This window comes from Rattus norvegicus, chromosome 9, assembly GCF_036323735.1.
Source record: "Rattus norvegicus strain BN/NHsdMcwi chromosome 9, GRCr8, whole genome shotgun sequence".
Taxonomy (NCBI): Eukaryota; Metazoa; Chordata; class Mammalia; order Rodentia; family Muridae; genus Rattus; species Rattus norvegicus.
The window spans coordinates 14,849,615-14,864,829 of record NC_086027.1 but is presented as its reverse complement, the minus strand read 5'-3'; positions in this window follow the sequence as shown (position 1 = coordinate 14,864,829).

Here is a 15,215-nt window from a genome sequence, read left to right as displayed (position 1 = left end):
ATTAGTACGGCAAATAATTCTCCTTAAAGGAAAAACCAGACACCAAGAACCTAGACCACTGCTGTCCAGGAGAAATTTCTAGATGATAGAAATATTCTATATCTGCGGTGTTTCTGGCTATGGATTCTGGCTGGCTGTTTGCCTCCTGGTTTGCCTGCTGTGACTAAAGAGGCAGATTTTAGTTCTAAGTTTAGTTCATCTCAAATAGCCATGTGTGACCAGTCGGTGCCATTTGGACAGTGTAGCCACAGAAAACTGAAGCAGTGTAACCAAAGACTCACCTAGGAGTCAGTTGACCTCCTAGAAGTGACTTGGGAAAACGCTGGCAGTGATAGCCTCTTGGGGAGCTCAGCTTCACCAAAAGCAAACTGTGAATCCTTTACTCTTCTGCAATACTCATAATGCAACTGGTCTCACACCAACCCCAACTCTCACCAAAGACACTTGAGAGGGAGCTGAACCCACTGTGTGCTTTAGATTTCAGTTTAGAAAGCACTTCCTTCAAAGTGGAGCAGACTGAGATTGCCAAGTCCTTTGTGTGGCTCCAGGGACTTGGGCCTGATGTGGGTGAGGAGGAAATGAAGAATGACATTGGACACACATACATGGGGAAGGCTGGGTCCGTGGGCTGGAGAAAATGCAGCATCCCAGAAGCTCAGCATGTTTATTGTATAGAGCTGGCCAGGAAGCAGGGCTGTTGCACAGGGAAGCAAGGAGGTGGGCATTACATGCAGATAAACAAGTAGGGGAGGACTATGCATATGCAACTGACAAGGGGCAGATTTAGCTAATCTCAGTAGGAGCAGTCTGTGCAGGGAGCAGTCTTCAGGCTGTAAATATCCAGATGGGGCCAGGGAGAAAGTTAGAGTAGACTTTTTCTGCACACACTATCAACACCATCCTGAGAAGGCTTTGTCATGTCCCTGAGCCTCAAGGGGCATGGGGGCCTTTGCCTTTTCCCCATGGATGAATGGCTTTGGGTCCAAGGCATGGTCATATCATGTTTACAGCACACATCCACTTAGGGCTGTACTTCCTCAGGGCTTCCTCTGCTCCCACAGTAAGATCTCAAAAGAAAAACAGAAACCAAACAAAGAAAAAATGTGCTCAGTGAACTGGTTAATTCCCTTAACGGTACAGATCCAGTGTCCTAAGTCTAGGACTTCCTCCAAGGCTACAGAAAATCCTGTGGACCTAAAATAAGCAAAAAACAAACAAACAAACAAAAAGAAAACCAAAAAACAAAACAAAAACAAAAAACAAACAAAGACCCTTGCGCCCCCCCAAAAAAAATGAATGGGAGAAAAAAATATTAAAGGTTTTCATAGAAAAATGTTTAAGAAATACACACGGGAATTTACTTAATATAGTTAGTGTGCTGAGATGTGAGGCCCACTCACATCATGCAGCATTTGGAAGTCTCAGAGAACTTAACAGAAGAGGACTCCTATTTATTCTTTGTGACCACTCTCCACATCTACTCACAGCTTAATACTAACCTTCATAATTGAGTTGGGGACAATATTCACCATAGCAGATAATTGAAGCATTAGTGCACACAGACACAGACACAGACACACACACTCATACATACACTCACACACGCACACACACACAAAACACACACACTCACATGCATACACACACACTCACACCTGCATACACACTCACACACATACACACACAGACACACAGACACTCACACACACAAGTACACACACATACACACACACTCACACATACACATAATACACACACAAAACACATACAAAACACACACACACTCAGGAGCACACACAAAAGAAATGTATATTCTATAAAGTTTCTTGGCATAATGTTATTTGTAATCCTCAATGCTTTAGTATTCTTGGTTTTGCTTAAAGGGGGGGAAAGTCAGGCTTCATTTTCCCCCTTTTGAAATGACAGATATCTGTGTGTTAAACATACTCTCATGGCTGTCCAGGCTGCCTCGGCCTATTTGACAGCATCCAGGTCACTGTGGTCAGGACCACAGTGCTCTTCTTATTGGCAACTGGTTTGCATCACAAGAGTTTTCCACATCCTTACCAATATTAGAAGTTTGGTGACACAAGCAGCTTGAGGAACAGTAAAATTATTGTGGTTTTGCCTTTCTGGAGGACATTAAAATTTACATGTTTTACATATTGCTTTTTTTCTTAGCATTTAGTCCTGCTTTAGTGCTGTTCAAATGTGGCCATGCAGCCAGCATCCCTTTGCTCCAGGCTCTCAGCACCCCATTCCCGTCACTGATCTGATGCATACTTGGTCCCAGAGATGGACAGCAGAGGGACTTGACACACAGCATCCACTCTGCTCCACTGCTTTGCTTTTTGTAAATTCTTTACAATGGCTATTTCTTGATTTATTATTAAATAATAATAAATCTTGACTTTTCTTGACATTTTGACATAGGATCTTATTAGGCAGTCCAGGCTGGCCTTGATTTCCCAATTCTCTGGCCTTAGTCTTCCACCATTCCCTGATTCTCAGTTTGTTACTAGAGGTAGTTATATAGCCCCATTTCCAAATCAAATGTTCTTCTGGCTTTATTACTTTGCCCTTTCCACAGACTTTTATTAATTATGCAAAGTAGATGATGTTTAATGTTTAAATACTAGATATATTAACTCGTCAGTCCCCAAGACAACTCTGTGAATTAACACTCGTTATCATCCTCACTGTGCAGATAAGGAAATTGGGTCACACAAAGGTAAAATAACTTCTCCAGGTTGAACATCCAATGGATGTGAGAGCCAAGCTTTGAGTCCAACTACAAAGTAGATCGGCCTATAATGTGTCTGCTGCTGCTGTATATTCAAATGGTAAATTCTGTACCCTAAGGTCTGGTTTCTCCAAGACAAGGAGATCCTCATGTATACCAGATTTTCTTTTTTTTTTTTTTTTTTGCCTCCTAAGTTACCCCTGATTGGTTAATAAAATCCCTACAACATGGGCTGGGCAGAAGAGAGGGGACAGAGCAAAGTTTCCCTGGGCCTGGGGGCTCAGGCAGGGTCCACGAGGAGAAGGAAAGAACATGGAGGAGAAGGAAGGAGACACCACCCCATATGGTAGGTGGATCGTGAGTGTATTGGCATGAGGGGCAGCCTGACAGAACAGGAGTGGCCCAGGTAGAGCATGGCAAGCAATACCTCAGGGTTATTGAGAGGGAAGCAGAAAAAATAGCACAGAGGGTTGATGTCTGCCCAGTTCTAGTATTTTAAAGCTTATTATAAATCTAAAAGTTTTGTGTCTTTTATTTGGGAACTAAATGATCTACGGTCTGGTAGAAACCCCCTTATAATATTTACTGTAGCAATGGCCACTCAATTATTGTGGTATTTTAAATATAACACACATTGAATTTTACAATTCAGATGCAAGGTTTTGTATATTTCCAATGTGACTGTACACCTGAGGTCATGTGTAGGTATAGAGACATAACATGGCAGAAATACCTAGAACATTTTAAGGTCACCACACCGACCAAATGAAAGCCACAGGCTATACAGAATAGGATGGATGAGGAGAAGGCTTAGTGCTCTCTGGAGTCCCCTTCCCTAGTCTTGGGATAAGACTACCAGTAAATCAAGACCATATTCCTCTTTCATTTCTCAAGGAGCCAGGGGTAGACCCAGATATATGATTTATTGCCTGCAGGGTTTTTTTTTTCGGCAAGCGCTGCCCTGTTTGAGAACTTGTCAAGGGTAAGCACTGTCAGAGGAAGGCCAGCATATGAATTCTGTATAACTCTGCTATGACAGAATGTAGCACAATCCTATCAAGTACTGGAAGCCTTGCTGGAAAGAGTAATCAAACTCTAGGATCAAAAGGAAGCAACCCGAGGGCCACATGGCTGTAAATCAAGTATGAAACCATAGCCCATTATGGAAGTTCATCCTTGCATCTTATGTCAAACAGCGTTAGCATCCAAAAGAAACACAAAATTGAAATTGCAAGGTGACGGGTAATGACCCCATGGCAAGAATATCTAAGTCATGTGGAAAGGTCCCAGTGCAAAGACATGTAGCAAAGATACTGAAAGAGTGAACCCCAAAACGGGGAGCCCCGTCTCTTGCTCAGATCGCGGGCTGTGGTGCCCCCAGGAATCACGAGTAGCCATTCTTGATGTAACAGCAAGAGGTAGCTTTTAGTAAGGAGATCCCGGGTCTTAGCGGGATCCCGGGTCGATACGTATCTCACACAGGAGACAGAGGAATCGACCCCGAGCCTCCAACCTGGGGGGTTTATATAGGGAGGTTAGGGACATTTGCACGGTTACACATGATTGGTCAATTCAAGTGGTGCACAGTTACTTTCGGGGCGAAATTACATCAGCAAGGAGTACGTGCTCCCTAGCAGCTCGGCAGGCAGCTAGGGTGGCTCATCTCACTCAGGGGGGTGAAGGAAGGGGAGGGAGTGGCTACAGATGGTCAATGTCCTTGGGGCTGGTAGCGGGTCCGGCAAGTCCTATCTCTGGCTCTCCCTCAGGCACGTCCGGCCCTGCACATCCGGACTCTGACAATGAGTAACCTTTTAAAAACTCTAGTTCTACATTCCCCACTTCTTTTTTTTGTTAATAGTTCTAATCTTAGAACTTCATGGAGAACTCAGCTTCATCTAGCATAACAGCTTGGTATTGTTGTCTTAACATGAGGATTCTAATCTGGACACTATCTAAGCCTATACACCAAGGTCATGACTAGCTTTTAGAACTTCTAAGCTTATACAGACTGTGATCCCTGAGGCACGGTCCCAAGAAGTATTAAGAGTACTAACATATGCAATGTTACATCATTTGTAATGGAAATCAAGCCTATCCCACACCTATCTTGATAGAACCCAGGACAAACATGACTGAATTTCCCTCTAGGTCCCAGCTCTCAGCCCCAACAGCTAGTACACGACTGGTGAGGGCTGAGAATTGACAGCTGTCAGGGTGGTCAGCAGCACCAGGTATGGTCCTTTCCAGCGAGGCTCGAGTGTCTGGGCTCAGTGTAGCTGCAGTCTCCGACCTGGAACTGATGGGATGTCTCAGGGGTCTCCGGGGCATAGGCTGCTGTCAGCTGTGAGCAGATTTCTTTCTGTATCACCTGTAGGTCTTTTAGCCTGGCACACAAATCATTATTACTATGGCACTATGACGTGTTGGTTCAGTAACATCATCTAATACAGTCAGGGGGGCTGAGGCCCCATATAAGATCTCAAAGGGGGTAAGGCTGAATCTGGAAGGGGTATTTCTTGCTCTGAAGAGAGCAAGAGGGAAGGAGTGTCACCCAGTCTGCGCCAGTCTCCATGGTTAATTTAATTTGGACAGGGTCTCTTTTAGAGTTTTATTTATTTACTCTACCTGTCCTGAACTTTGAGGTCTGTAGATACAATGTAATTTCCAATCGACCTCTAAATACTTGGCCACACCCTGGCTTACCTTGGCAATGAAAATAGGGCTGTTGTCTGACCAGATTACCTTGGGTACTCCAGACTGGGGGAAGATTTCTTCCAGTATCTTCTTGATGACTATCGAGGCCGTCTCTTGCAGTTGTTGGCTTCACCAGGGCATCCAAGAGATGGTAAAGGCATCTGAAGTGCTGATGTGCTGGGGGGTAGAAGTTCAGCCCTCCCAGATGACATCGTGTTGTCCACCATGGCAGCACCCACTTGTCTCTGACCTTCATTCATGAAGAGAACTGTTTCCGTCGTGTGGACAAGGTCCTCGGCTTTCAGCAGGGGTCAATCAGCCAGTTGCAGAGGTCTTTCCTCCACCCATGGGCTTCTGTCAGTGCTGGACACTCGTGCTGTGGTGGCTCCAGGTCTGGATTGGGCAGCAAGGTGACCAGATTGTCCCCACCGGTGGAGAATCTAGTCCATGGCAGCTGACCAGTGGTTCCATCTTTTGGGACACTCTATTTAAAGGCAAAACATCAGCCACTCTATCACAGTTTAAGTCCTGGATTGGGTGATAATTGCCAGTGCCCGGCTGGCAGGAACGGTGTGTTCCAAGCAGAACAGGACTAAGTCACACATCTCCCAGCATCAGGTACTGGTGCACTGAGACAGGTCTTAAGCTCCACATTCACAGTCTGTAGATATGCATACACATGGCCTCACCCAGCGATTTTAGCCCACGCAAGCCAATTTGGAGAACAATTTTCTCATGAGCAAGGGATAGGGGCAGTCAGGGATGACCATGAATTAGTGGGTGGGTTACCTGGCCCACGCCAAGGTCCACTGTTCTTCGGGCAGTCCATAAGTATTGTTCGTTGCCAGTAGCCCCTTGCACTCAAGGTCTTTGGATATTGGCCCACTGGGGGGCATAGGAGCACAGAGCATTGGGTCCCTGTCCAGCACTCTAGGACCAAGAAGCTCTCCAGTGGCCCCTCTTGTTCTTTCTTGGGCAGTCCCTGCCCCAGTGTCCTTTTTCTTTGCATTAGGCACACTGATCTTTAGCCAGGAATTCTCTTCTGTTGCCAGGTACTATGTTCCTTAGTTCCCTAACTACTGTGGCCAGTATATGTTCCTCTCTCATCTTTTATCTCTCTTTAGCTCTCTAACTTCTTCTTCTTTTTGTCTCTTTTCTTCCCTAGCTTCCTGCTCTTTTTATCCTCTTTCTTTCTTTCTTTTTTTCAATCTCTCTGTCTGCACCTTCTTCTACAGCTATTTTTCTCTGCAACTTACAATAACTCTCTCAGTGACTTAGCTTAACCCTTCAAGTTTCTGTAACTTTCTCTTCATATCCTTTCCTTATCTTAGCCAGATTGGTGGGGCATTTTCCAGCCCCTCAGAGACCACCCTTGGAGCCTGGCGGCAGACCTGGAGCACTCCCTACCTTCAGGCGTCTGAAGAGAGCAGGCAGAAGTGAGGGCCTTCTATCCGTGTCTGGAACATTTTTTTCTGGCCTCTAGTAGGATCCCGTCTTTCCTCAGTGGTAAAGAAAACCTGTAACAGTTACTAACAAGCATGAAGAGGGCAAACAGCATTTAGTCACACAGCTAAACCAGGAGGCCTTCTTGGACAAAAAGCCATTGTACAAATAAGCACAAGCTTTGTCTATGAAACGGAAAGGTGAGCAGAGAGGCAGCAGATCTCTTATCGACTATCTCTCTAGACTTAGATTTTTCCCTCAAGGAGTATAACCAAAGGATGGAGAGATGGTTAGAACCTGGGTGCTAGATGCCAGGTGGCTGACAAAAGAATCGTAACCAATTCACCTGGGGCTATCAGGACCTCAGTAGCAGCCCTTTACCAAACTGTCTCACTGGGTTTAAAGGCCCATGGAAAAGAAAACATTAATGCTGACCTTGGCCACCGCCTGATAAGGCAGGCTCCCTTAAAGAACTTCTCTAAATGAGCGCTCTCCTACTGTGAGCAAATGTCAGAAATTCCTTTCTTATTCTTGTTTTCCTTATAGTCCTCTCCCACCTCGCTCTCAGCCTTTTCAGATAGTTCCTCCTGTAGCATTTCTAACACAGCCTGTCTCTCTCTCTCTCTCTCTCTCTCTCTCTCTCTCTCTCTCTCTCTCTTTTTGATAGCCTGTTGACAGCATTTCTGATCTTTTAGGCAGCTACGCACTAAGTGTCAAAACGGCTGAAACTCCGCCTTTAAGATTCCTTACTCCCAAGCAAAATTTAAATCTTTCTCTAGCTTATCTCAGCTGGCTGCGAGCACAAGCACAGATAAAACACTGTTTTAAAAATTAACTTTGGCTATCAACCAACACACCGCCACTAGAGCAGGGTCCATAAGATTAAGTTTCTTACTCACTAAGCATTAAGGGGACCAAGTAAAACTCTTCGACGAACAAAGCAAAACATGATTTCAAACACAGTCGTCAGTCCAAGATTTTAAACACAGTCAAATCTTTTTGACTGTCAGTTGCCGGGTCCTCCCTGCAAAATTCAGCTTGTGGAACGTTCTCATGCGTCCCAGATCATGCGCGATTGGGGCGTCCCCCTGTGCGCCTTCTAAAAAGGAAAAAGAAAAAAAAAGACTATTTGGAGTAGGAATCCTTCATCTACTCACAGGCGCCTATTCGGGGTGGGGAACCTTCTTCCACCCGTGCACAGGGCAGGAATCCTCCTTCTGTCCAGACAGTGCACTCTCAAGGTAGCTTTCTACTGGGTGGGAATCCTTCTTCCACCCGTGCACAGGGCAGGAATCCTTCTTCTGCCCAGACAGTGCACTCTCAAGCTAGCTTTCTATGGGGTGGGAATCCTTCTTCCACCCGTGCACAGGGCAGGAATCCTTCATCTGCCCAGACAGTGCACCAAGACCTTAAACCGGTACTGAAAAACACAGACTACAAGACTTAATTCACACACACTCACACACAGCAGCCGCTTTCCAGCACTCACACTAACGTACCTCCAAGTGGCATTCATGGTTCCGGGGGGGTCACGCTCAGATCTCAGACGAGCCCCCAAATGAAAGAGCATACCCCAAAACGGGGAGCCCCGTCTCTCGCTCTGATCGCGGGCTGGGGTGCCCCCAGGAATCACGAGTAGCCATTCTTGATGTAACAGCAAGAGGTAGCTTTAATTAACAAGATCCCGGGTCTTAGCGGGATCCCGGGTCGACACGTATCTCACACAGGAGACAGAGGAATCGACCCCGGGCCTCCAAACTCGAGGGTTTATATAGGGGATGTTAGGGGCATTCTCTCGGTTACACATGATTGGTCAATTCAAATGGTGCACAGTTACGTCCGGCACGAAATTACATCAGCAAGGAGTACGTGCTCTATAGCAGCTCGGCAGGCAGGTAGGGTGGCTCATCTCACTTAGGGGGGTGAAGGAAGGTGGCTATAGATGGTCAATGTCCTTGGGGCTGATAGCTGGTTTGGCAAGTCCTATCTCTGGCTCTCCCTCAGGCACGTCCGGCCCTGCACATCCGGACTCTGACAATGAGTAACCTTTTTAAAACTCTAGTTCTGCAATACATGTCCATGAAGCTTTCACCAAGTATCCCCATTCTGTGTTCTAAAATACTATATATACACACATACACACAGTGAATCCTCATTTATGGTCAGCTATGGGGATTGATTCTCTGGGAACCTGACTTCGAGATAGAGATAGATGTATAAATGTGTTCGACAAGTGCTCTTGGGGACCATGGCTGTGACAAAGAGGAGAGAAGAGGATAGGATAGAGAGCACTCTGACTCTAATGCAGTCACAAGAGTATGCAGGCAGCCCTGTGTGGGGCTCAGGAGCTGGCCTGACCCTGAAGTCTTAGCCTGCAGTGGAACAAGCAGGAGGCCCGGCCTTAAAGTCCCCATTGGCTAAGGACGAGGTTCCTGGTCAGAAACTAATTACCACATTGTAACCACATAGCCATCCCTTCTCCAATATCATTCTTCCTGAATTTCCAAGTCCAATCATGAGGATATTTGGGGGTCCACTCTGATCTTTTACTCAGAGCAAACATAAAAATCAGGCGGATGGGCAGGGAGTGGAATGGCCTAAGGTTAAGCTAAACCTCAATTTTAATGGGTCCATAAGTTCAGGAGGGAGTCCATTGGCATTGTCATCTGTGGCTTCTGTGTCCTTATCCCGGGTGTGCTGACTCTGTGATACGATGCCAACTCAACTCACATATGTCAGGGTGAAAATCATGTATGAGTTTTCTGGGAAGAACTCTGCCTTTTCCTACCATCTGGAGTTATACAACATCACTATGCAAAGCTCAGAAGAGAGGGGTGGAGATTGTGGAGGCCTTAGAAGTTGAGGATCTTTTCTGAATAAGGCACATATTTTTTCCTGTATAATTTTTCCCTTGCTCTTTCACTAATGATGGTTGACTTCATTCCTGGCCTGAAGTAAACTGGATTCTAAGGTTTGGATTAGGGAAGCCCCTCTTTTTGAGATGATAGGCCCAGCAAGGGATCCCACTGCATACAGGTTCCTATTCCCAAGGAAGTTGTTGCTGCAGATTCACAGCATGGGGGCAGCAGCACAGGATGTCTCCCAGCTTTCTCTCCTGCACTTGCTGCAAGTGTAATAAGGCTGTTTGTTTGTTTGTTTGTTTGTTTGTTTTTTATTGGAAATTCCTACAAAGCTGGTCAGAATTAATACATGCCTTTAATACCAGCACCCACAAGGTATTTTTGTTTTTGCTTTTGTTTTTGTTTTATTTCATTTCATTATTTCTGTAATTGTTGTTAGGATTCTTATTGTTTTCTTTGGTAATTCCCTCTACCTCTTCACTCTCTACCTAGAATGTGAAGCCTATGCTCTGCATGGTCCTATTATTTATGTTAAGAATTTTATTCTTACCACCAACACCACAGATGATCACATTATTTACTTTCAAATCAGGAAAACAGGCATAAAGAAGAGAGCTATGTAGTTTGGTCTCAGGTAAGCAGGCAATCAGGAGTGTAGGATGGCTTCCCATTGTTTTGGGTTAGGTAAGCTTCTGTTATTGAGATGAAAGGCCTCTGTTGAAACCTCCAGTTGAGTAACTGAGAGCATGGAAAGACTGAAAGAGTGGTTGCACCTTGAAGGTGAAGGCTGGCCCTTCAGTGTCTCTGCAGCCTGAGGCAGAGTTCTATTGTGAACACAAGGGCACTTGGTCAGAGATCATAGGGGACTGCATTTTGGTTGAGCCCTGAGACCTGGATGAGCAGAGGCCTCCACAGTCCTGATAAAGGGAAGCAGAGCCACATAGATGTGAGGGAAGAATGGATCTTTGAACTGCATGTTCTCCACCTCATTTATCTTGTATACATAATATATGTAAATGACAAGGGCATCCTACTTTATCACATCTAGTCTCTCTATCTGTTAAAGCATGTGCAAATGAAAATACAGTAGAGTTAGTTCAGCAATACATTGTATCCCATTTTGTTAAAGAACTTTGTTTTATTTCTATTTATATATTTTTTTCTTTTTCACTTTACGTTCTGCTCACTGACTACTGATACTTAATTACTCTCCCACAATCCTTCCCCAATTCTCCTGGCACAGTCTTCTCTGAGTGTATGAGGGCCAACTGTCTCAGTACCTCCCTTCTTTAACCAAAGCCTTTCCTGGGGGCATTGTTGAGGATGCTGGTTTTGAATGCCTTGGACTTGGCTTTCTTCATGCTCCAATTTCCTGGCTTTCGGGAGTTTGTGAAGAAATGTCTGTGAACTTGGTCCTTCATCCAGATGGTACACAAGAGGCAATGGTTTTGTTAATATTTTTGAGAGTATATTTCAATCAAACCTATCCTACTAATATCCTAAAAATAACAAAGTTAATGGGAGGCTACACATCTATTCCCTTAGTTTTCAGTTCTTCTCAGAGCAGCAGTGTAGAAGCCCACAAAGGTGGCAAAGTGAAGTGAGGTCAGGTAGGGGTCTTAAGAGCTCAGTCCTACATTCTTAGAGTAACTCCTAGGGACTTACCATATCCATACACCCGTAGCTCCATATGCACTGGACCCCAGGGAAGTGCTCAACATTCATTGCTTTTGCCACGCAGTTTGCCACAAATGTTAGAAATCTGAAAAGTTCAGGAAAATTGAAGGTGTGAATAAGTCCCAGTGACTGGAGTAAGCTCAGACGGTCTGTGACAACAAAGAACTGATTGAGCATCCAAGAGACAAGACGCTCACCAGGATCATAGTTTTATCCCAGTAAGAAAATTTGAATAATAAGTCTTCAGGAGAAAAGATAAATTAGGAGGTCATAGACCTAAAAGTTTTATCCTTTGCCCTCAGGGGAGCAGCCATTCTGTCAGCCTTTCCTGGCCCTCGGTCACAGGATCAGAGTTCTCACCTGGAAGCAGGGTTATCTGGAAGGCACATAATACATATCCACAGACTCCTCTTTGGGTACAAACTGGTAGGAAACTTCAAGGCTTAAAGTCATTGTCTCTCTCTCTCTCTCTCTCTCTCTCTCTCTCTCTCTCTCTCTCTCTCTCTCAGCTTGAGGCTGCAAACACGCTGCATTCTTTTGTGCACTCCGGTTTTTTTATTGCAGTTTTCTTTTCTCAAACTCCCACAATCATGTACACGTCTGTTCATTACCCTTTCATTCTCACACACACTCTTCATACACACCTCGTACATATCTCACACACACCACATGCACTCTCCTGTCACGTACACACACATAATCTTCATACACACCTCACACATATCTCAAACACACCACATGCACTCTCCTGTCACTCACACACACAGTCTTCATACACACCTCATACATATCTCACACACAGCACATGCACTCTCCTGTCAGGCACACACACAATCTTCACACACACCTCACACATATCTCACACACAGCACATGCACTCTCCTGTCACGTACACACACATAATCTTCATACACACCTCACACATATCTCACACACAGCACATGCACTCTCCTGTCACTCACACACACAATCTTCACACACACCTCACACATATCTCACACACACCACATGCACTCTCCTGTCACTCACACACACAGTCTTCATACACACCTCATACATATCTCATTCACAGCACATGCACTCTCCTGTCATGCACACACACAGTCGTCACACAAACCTCACACATATCTCACACACAGCACATGCACTCTCCTGTCACGCACACACACAGTCTTCACACACACCTCACACTTATCTCACACACAGCACATGCACTCTCCTGTCACGCACACACACAGTCTTCACACACACCTCACATTCACTCCTCACTCATTCTCAAATGCTCTCCTCATGCTCTCTCCCTGGCTCTCACATTTGTTCTCAAACTCGCTCCCTCATTAGCTCCCTCATTCACTCTTCACATTCTCTCTCCACTCACTCTTCACATGCTCTTGCCATGCTCTCTCATTCGCTCTCACATTTGTTCTTACATTAGCTCTGTCATTTACTCTCTCATTCACTCCCTCATGCTCTCCCTCATTTAGTCTTCACATGTTCTGTAGCCTTTCTCTTGCCCCAGTCCTTTATTAATAATCCAAAAGCAGGTAGAAAAAAGAGATTTATAATCATTGCCAAATCAAATGCAAAGAATGACTACATCTCACCAAGAACTAAGAATTACAACTGTTCTCCAAAGTTTCAGGCTCGCCCTATACCCAGGCCTGTGGCCAATATAATAATAATAATTGTAAACTTATCATGATTTAAACTTTAACTCTTTACTTTTATACTTCAGAGTCCAAAGCTCCGAGATCAGCTAATTGCATTTTCCTGTGACACTCTAATGATAAACGACATAGGCAAAACTGCCAGGCAATGGCCAGAAAGAATCAAGGTAACCCTTAGCACACTAATTCCACTAGCGTTCTGTTCCTTGCACACAATGACTCTCATAAGGGTTCCAGTAGTTAGACTTAGTTTACTAGTATATTATTTTATATATTCTATACTTCCTTAACCAGTCTATAATATTATGTAAAACTTACTTCCTAACTTCAATAACTTTTTCATTTCTTAGGGTCCTAATGTTGGCTCTAATTCATCTTCTCTTATTTTCTTCAAGCTGTCTTTGCAAGTCAAACCCTAATCTTGAACTACAATTCTGCAGTTATTACATTTTTTCCAAGATGAGAATACACAGTATCCAGCTGGGCCACTAGGGCTGTGCTGTGCTGTGCCCCTATGCATCAATTTCCAATTGTCTAAGAACCATAACACAAGGAACATCTAGTTTCACAGAATTCACCAGAGCAGAAGGAGAAAGAAGTAGGAAAGTCAGATATAATACAATAATTGTGCACACCAAGGCCAACTGATAGGCAGTCACACACAAATGAAATCTATACAGCCGTTGTCCAGGGATAATGTTTGGAGAAATGGAAACCACCAGTTTTTACAAAAAGCTACTGCGGGCTACTGAGATGTCTCCATAGTATGTTGTCCCCAGCATTAGCCAGAACTCAGACAACAAAGGGAGGTCAAAAGGATACAGATTAGAAAGGAAGAAGTCAAAATATCACTGTTGCAGAGGATCGGGTAGTATACATGGGACACCCCAAAAGTTACAACAGAGAACTCCTAAGCCTGATAAACAACTTCAGCAAAGTGGCTGGGTATAAAATTAACTCAAACAAATCAGTAGCCTTCCTCTACACAAAAGATAAACAAGCCGAGAAAGAAATTAGGGAAATGACACCTTTCATAATAGTCCCAAATCATATAAAAATACCTCAGTGTGACTTTTATCAAACAAGTGAAAGATCTGTGTGACAAGAACTTCATGATATGAAGAAAGAAATTGAAGAAGGTCTCAGAAAATGGAAAGATCTCCCATATTCATGGCTCGGCAGTATGAAGATAGTAAAAATGGCCATTTTCCCAAAGTGACCTACAGTTGCAATGCAATCTCCATCAAAATTCGATTCCAATTCTTCATAGGGTTAGACAGAACAATTTGCCAATTCATTTGGAATAACAAGTAGCTAAAACTATCCTCAACAATAAAAGGACTTCCCTGGGAATCACCATCCCTGAACTCAAGCAGTTTACAGAGCATTAGTGATAAAACTGTATGGTATTGGTACAGAGACAGGAGGATAGACCAGTGGAATAGAACTGCAGACCCAGATATGAACCAGCACACCTATGGGCACTTGATTTTGACAAAGGGACAAAACCATCCAGTGGAAAAAGGATAGCATTTTCAGCAAAGGGTGCTGGTTCAAATGGAGGTCAGCATATGGAGGAGGACAAATCATCCTCTTCTTATTGCCCTGTGTAAAGCTTAAGTCCAGGTGGATCAAGGACCTCTACATCAAACCAGATCACTCAAACTAATTGAAGCAAAAGCGGGGAAGAATCTTGAACACATGGACACTGGAAAAAATTTCCTGAACAAAACACGAATGGCTTATGCTCTAAGATCAAGAATAGACAAATGGGACCTCATAAAGCTACAAAGATTCTGTTAGACAAAGGACACTGTGGTTAGGACAAAACAGCAAACAACAGATTGGGAAAAGACCTTTACTAATCCTACAACTGATAGAGGGCTAATATCCAAAATATACAAGAACTCATGAAGTTGGACTGCACGGAGACTAATAACCCTATTAAAAATTGCAGAACAGAGCTAAACAAAGAATTCATAGCTGAGGAATATGGAGTGGCTGAGAAGCACGAAAAGAAATGTTCAACATCTTTAGTTATGTGGGAAATGCAAATCAAAACAACCCTGAGATTCCACCTCACACCAGTCTGAATGGCTAAGATCAAACACTCAGGCTATAGAAGATGCT